The following is a 7,245-nucleotide window of genomic DNA, read 5'->3' on the forward strand; positions in this document are numbered from 1 at the left end:
CCCTTGCCTTAGCTGTAACCTGATCCCTCTACCTCAGACAACAGAGTTCTCAGGAGGATATTACAGTTGTCCCAATCCGGCTTGTGACTATTGAGGCACTCCTCAAAGACTGAAATAAACCGACTTGGGTTCGTTGAGAATTTCCAAGCCTGTGTTTTAAAAGCTGCTAGGTCTATTGGATTGAATGGCACATGGGTGTAAACTTGCATGGTGGTAGCCTGACGTCTGTCTGCCCCTGGGCAAGCCACAACAGTCTCGGTAAGCAAAGGATAGAGTCCCACCAAGGGGGCAATCTCTGTAACCTGAAGCATCCTCCCCTTATAAGGTGGGGATGTGGGGGCCATTACCTAGTGACCACGCCCCAGTGTCCCCAACAGCAACACTCTTTCCTTCCAAACAAGCAATTCTTGCCCATCATTACTCTGCCTTATATTTACAATCACATATTGATCAGTACCAGGCCTATTTGTAGTGAAATAAAGAGAAGAGTAGAACAAGGGGAGCATACATTCAATCATGAGCCATTAGTAAGGTTAAGATTTTTGTCATGGTTATTTTTAGTAAAAGTCACAGACAGGTCACAGGCAATCAACAGCAATTCATGGAAGCCTGTGACCTGTCTGTGACTTTTACTAAAAATAGTGCGGGGGAGCTAATGGAGGGATGACTGAAGGCCGAGCCCTGCTGGGGGGGGATGAAAGCCTGAGCCCTGCTGCAAGGGTGGGGGTCCAGCACCCGCCCCACAGCAGCTGATGGCTCCAGGGCTCCCATGGGGCACAGGACCAGCAGCTCGGAGCTCTGGGGCCCCTGCTGGCTGACTGTGCCAGTCCTGCCACCCTGGGGCTGAAGCAGAAAATATCACTGAGGTCTCTGAAAGTCACGGAATCTGTGACCTCCATGACAAAATCTTATCCTTAACCATTAGGGATCAATGGTGGCCAGCTCCACAAAAGTGTACAAAGAGGCGGGGGAGAGGAAGCAAGAGCTTTTTTCCTCTATCCCACAGCTGACCTTAGCATGTTTGTGCAGGCCTACAAACCAATGTTAAATCACCAGAGCTGAATCCCAGGTGTTAGGGGGCTTATTCCTTCACCCACTTACTTCCCTGGTCCTTCTCGCATGAACAGAGAGCAACAATACCCAAAGTCCAAAGATGCAAACAATTCGATGTTTATTGGGGTGAACTTCCAGCAAGCATGATTCCAGGTTCCTTCCTTAGTGTCCCCTTCCCAGCTCTGACACCACCGAGCCTTACCTGTGTCCCTGTTCCCATTCCCCCCTTAGCAAAACATGATTCCAATTTCCCCACCCCCATTCCTTGTTCCCATTCCCCCCACACACACTCTTCCTGATTGACTTCAGACTATATAGTAAAACTTGAGTTCTGCTTAGCTATACCTTAACCAATCATTTTTCTGAAATTTAACGAACCAATCCTAACATATTGTAACATGATTATTTAACCAATTATATCCCACCACCTTAATTAGTTTACACCCAGCAAAATTAATTATACAGCAGACAGAAACAATCACAGAACCAGACAGAGATTATACAGACAAACAATAGGGAAATGGGAACTACAATGATAGAACAACACAGAAATAAGGATTTCACATCCCACCTATTGATAAGTGAGTTCTTGCCAGACAGGATGCTATCAGACTAAGTTTCCTTTTACATTTTCTAGGCACTTCCCTGTCTCTGGAGGTGATAGGCATTATCAGGACAGGATTGTATTCCTAACAGCCCAATAGCACCTTCTTTCAATGTGACTAGTTTGGAATGTGAGGAGGTGACTGGTCGCTTCCCAGTTTATGGCTGCCTCTGCTGCTTAGCCAAAGGTCTTAGCCTAAGCACAGGGCCTCAGACTGTCACAGTAAGAGAAGGCCCTTCCACCGGCAGACAGTGATTTTGATTCTTTCTTTTATTCCTCTATAACTAGCTAAGTGATAAGAATACACCTAAATTCTTAGAGTATAGGCCTTTACAGCAGGCCTGAATATCTATATCCTAACAGCAGGCACTGTGTTCACTTCACTGCACACAGATACTGCCTGAGGGGGATATGCAGAAAGATGGTGCTTGGAGAGACATCCCAAACCTAACTGATTAATTTTACATTAAAAAAAATATATAAAGGGGGAAAGTAGAATGTCTAGTTTAGAGCCGGTTGGAAAATGGGTTTCTTTTCCCATGGAAAATTTTGACTTTTCTGCAAAGAACTGAGGAAAATCCAAATAGCCAAGCCAAAAATTGAAATAGTTTAGTTTGGAAATGCAGCAGGGGTGCCTTTTGCTCCAATTCTCCTCTAGAGACTCCGTGGTCAGACTACATCTCCTGTGATGCACAATGGTCTCTGCCTCTTCCTCTTCCATGGGAGTTTCTGGCTGTGGTGCATCATGGGATTTGAAGTCTTGCTGGGGAGGCCAGCCCGTAGAGGAGTATTGAGACATGAGACAACCAAACAACAACTCCCATAAGGCACTGTGGTGATATCTCTGTCAAAATATTTCAGTTTTTGGCCTTTTGATTTTTTTTTATTTTTAAAAAAATAGAAACATTCTGTGCAATGCAGACATTTCTCATGAAAATTTTCATTGTCAAAACCCCCAATTTTGCAACAAAACCCAGTTTTGATCAAAAACTTTCAACCAGTTCTAGTTCCCCCTCCTATCAGCTGCCTGCTGCAGAAGTGCAGCCCGATTGCTTTTGCTGAGGCCTGGACCTATGCATAGTTGCCAGTGTTTTATGGAGTTTTCCAAGGTACATTTCTTCAAATAAGCTGGAGGTCTGGGTCTGCCAGGCCCCAGACATGGGAGGGCTGTGTGCACTTTTGGGTGAATTGAAGCACATATATAGTGCTTTACAAACATTAGCTATTTATCATCACACCATTCCCTGTCAAGTAAGCAAGCAAGCATTTTACAGATGGGGAAAACCAAAGCAGAAATGTCATGTGATTTGACTATAGCAACAGAGGTAGTCAGTGTCAGAGCCTGAATTGGTAACCCTAGTTGCTCAGCAGAGGTGCTGGTAGGCTTTCAGCACTCCTGCTGCAGTCAGTACTAGCCTGGGAGGCTTTGCTCCCCTACCTGCAGAGCTGTGAAGTAATCGGGGGTCCTCTGAAAGATGGGACACCTGTAGCAATGGCTTTCTCTGACCTCAAAAGCCAGCCTTGTGCTACCTTAGGGAGACACCTTGAGCTCCGGTGCATCCTGTAGAGAATGGGGAGGGGCAGAGGGTGGTGGGCTCTGGGAAATACTCTATGACAGTGTTCTTCATTGCAAGGCCTGTGAGCCAATGGCGGCTCCCATTGACTCTAAGTGCAGATCCCTAAGTTCCCTCTAAGCGCTGCGCGCAGTAGGCTATAAATAGCCGTGCAGCAGCTCTAAAGGGCCACGCAGCAGGGACCTAGAGAGGAGAGAGGTAGGGACTGGGCAGGAACTGGGGAAGGGAGAAAGTTGGGGCTTGCAGAGCTGCTGTGTGCCTCTCCCCCGGCCCAGGAGCTTCCGTGCTGCCTGCCGGTAGGGAGAGGGCTTGGGGGAGTCCTCTGGCCCCAGCCCTGAGCCCCCTCCCAAACCCCTCATACCCAGCTCCACCCTAGAGCCCTCACCCCCAGCCAGAGCCCTCACCCCCATACCCTACCCTCTGCCCTACCCTGGGCCATCTCCCACATGCTGAACCCCTTGGCCCCATCCCATGTGGCTCTCACATTGAAGATTTTTTGCCAAAGTGGGCTTCACTTCAAAAGCTGCTCTATGAGAATTTAAGCCCGGTTAGCAGTAGTACTCATTACACAGTTATTTTATTGTTAAGCACTGACAATAACAAGTTGTACCTATACAGCTGCAATATTGTAACTTGGAAGAGGTGGGAGGTATCAATGGATTAAAGCTCTGCACTAATGAAACAAGTTTGTTTTTCAGCTATTCCTATTATTGATCAGTGTCACTTCATTTACCTTGCTGTGCAATACAGTTCACAATGGGATGGTATTGTTCTCCACTCTGCTCAAAGGACCATGCTGAACATCTCTGTGTAATCCTTAAACACTTTTTCTTGAAAGGACTTTGATTGCCAGAAAGGAAGTCAGCACTTAGACCAAGTTATCCCTCTCATCCAGCTGCTGAGAAACAAACTGGAGAAAACAGAGGGAAACCAAGCCTGGCTTCATATCTGAAACCTGCCTGGTCAGTTAACCAGTGCTAAAAGTTGTCAGTCATGGAAAAAAGCAAGAGTTACATATTACCTCTGCTGCAGGATCCCCACTTTAGGGACTGACATCTCATAGCTAACAAGACAGCAACCTCAGAATATGGTCACCATTTTTAAACGATGAAATTGAGACAATGATGACAATTCACATGGGCCATCTTTCTGTATCATTTTCACCCCCACAGAGTCAGGAGAGAAACAGTGTATCATCTACAAGGATGTGCTTTGCTGCTGCAGCATTGAATAAGCTGAATCAGGCCACACACTACAAACACAGTGAGGATATCTTAGGATGCTTGAGGATGAATGCTACTAAAACTTCTACAAACTCTTGAAAGAGGGAAATGAGAATTACTGTTCCTCAATTGGCCACAATGGCAGAGATTAGTGTGGTATATTGAAAAGTGTGTTAAAGCTACAAGCTATCATTCTAATTTGTAAGGAGTTTCCTGGTTCTGCTTGTAGGCTAGAGGGCTCTGTAGGGAAGCCTGTGATCAGAGCCAGTTGGCAGAGACCCAGCGTAGAGTAAGGTGGGTTGGGTTGCCCCTATCAATTTTAGGGAGCTGCACGATGTCTCTCTGTTTTCGGGTTCTTGTGTGTTGTTGTTTTGAATTCCAAGCAATAAAGGAGAGTTATGTTGCAACCAGCAAGAGCATCTTACGTTTTTATCTAACTTTTTTCTGCATATGCTGTAAACGTAACACTTAGCACAATCTAACTCTAGCATGAAGGAAAATCCTTCCACATACCAATATTGGTTCAAAAGCATCTGGCTGCACAAGGTTTTATGTGCTCTAGGACCCATTCCCACACTTCAATTTTAGGTCAGGAGTTCTCTGAAAGAGTATAAATTCAGGCAGAGCTGGAGAAGTCCTGAGCCTATAACAGATGCATTTTTGAGATTCATGCCTGGAATGAAACTACTAACAGAACTGAAAGTGAAAAGCTGTGCAGGGATCCTCCCAAAAGGCTCATAGCCCAGGGATCAAGGGTGAGCAACAAAGAGGTAAGCCCTTCTCAGCTAATTATTGGAGCTTTTTGTAAGAGAGTATCACTGAATTCAAATGAATTTTCTCGTATAGGGTGACCAGATGTCCCAATTTTATAGGGAGAGTCCTGATATTTAGGGCTTTGTCTTAACTAGGTACCTATTATCCCCCACCCCCTGTCCCGATTTTTCACCCTAGCTATCTGGTCACCCTATTCTCGTTGGGAGAAAGACAACCCCAGACAAAATGGCATTGGGGTGGGCAAACCAATTCACTCATAATGGTCTTGTGGGGTTAGTGATCCCTGGGTGACAGTGCATTGCATACACTTACAACTACTACATTGTTTGTGACTGGAAGTGGGTGTGGTGAAAGAAATGGGAGAGCAATAAAATAAATAAAAGGTACTTGGTAGATATGGGAACTAGGGTTGTGCATGGGATGGACAATTAATAAAGCATAACACGGTGTTCCCAAAACCCATGTGTTGCTAACCCAAGTTAAAAGCTGAGTTGCCATGTCTTCGTTGCTCTTTTAATCCAAGTAGGTAACTCAGGATTAGCCAACCTGAGTTAAGAACACACCTTTTTTTGCAATGTAGACTATCCCCAAACAAAATTAAATGATCCAAACAAGGATTCATCCAAACATTTAGCAACTAGGACATCACACATATATGCAAACAATTACTTGGTGTGAGTGTCAAGTGCAGACACACAGGTAGAAGAGCTGCAGGACACTGGTGGATACAGTATCATATGTGTCCTACATTACTGCTATCTGCCAGACTCCCAAAACACCACAGTCTTTGCAATACAACCTAAGAACATATTTTAAAAGTCTTTCTTCACAAATTGTATTTTCCTATATACGTGCAGAATATCTATCTCCTTGTTTCAATTATTTTTACAGCTGAATATTTCCTTGTGGTAGAATAATTTGTGTAATAAAAGATGGCACACCCAAGTGGTGTATTAATACAAGGGAAGATGGGAACCAGAAAAATTTCTCCTTCTACATTTTCTGCTCTCTGTCACTAAGTATCCAATAACTTCCTAACCAGGCAATGTATTTTTCCGCCTCCTTCATATGTTTTTTCTAGTGTTTTTACTATTTGCTATATATATTATTAAAATGCAGGTTGCCGTAAGCTGTAACTTCAGGATCTTAGCATTGTTTCTCCTGTCCCTTCCTCTCACTTCTGATATCTAGGAGTTTCACTAATAAATAACTGGACATGCATTCCAATACAAGGCATGATTCTGAGCTCACTTACACTGATGTAAATAAAAAAATGACTCAACTGAAATTAATACGGTCAAACTGGCCTGAAAACAATATCAGGGCCCCAATATCCACTTTTGCATTATCAAGTACAACTTTAGCTTTTATTTTTAAAACTGTATTACTTTAGCTGACTCGACCTGGTAAGAAACTGTATAAAAGTATTTGTGCATTATGGAACTTGGGGGAGAGGGATGGGTGGGAAGAGAGAGATATGAGGAGTTTGAGGGGAAACAGTGGACATTCAGTAGTCAAAAAAATTCACTCCTGGAGGCTCTTCAACATTATCCTTACTCAGGAAAATATGAGCTGTAATACTCAGTTGTCATATGTCCCCTCTCATGTTTTTAAACCTTTCCAAAGCTCTTCATCCTTATCAGCACACCACTGTCATCATCACAGTGGTGACTAGATATTCTGCAACCCGAGAAGGATGTGAAAGGAATCCTGCAAATATTTACGAACTACCTGAGTGCTTTCTACCTATTGAAGTCAGTAGGACTTCTCACAGCGTGAAGCCTGGTACTGTTTTCAGGATCTGGCCCGGGCCAGTCACTAGTTTCTATTAAAAGAGATTTTCTTTTTAAATGAAGAGAAAAGAAAGGAAGTTCAGTACTGTCAATGTAGAGTAAGCAATATTGTAAGCCCTTTTACACTAAAGGAAAGGTGAGTAGAGAACATGGCATTGATATTTCTTGGCTCTGAACAGATCATTTTAGTTTGTGTCCACCAAAGTGCAATTTACAGAACACTG

Source organism: Chelonia mydas, chromosome 2, assembly GCF_015237465.2.
Source record: "Chelonia mydas isolate rCheMyd1 chromosome 2, rCheMyd1.pri.v2, whole genome shotgun sequence".
In the NCBI taxonomy this organism is placed as follows: domain Eukaryota; kingdom Metazoa; phylum Chordata; order Testudines; family Cheloniidae; genus Chelonia; species Chelonia mydas.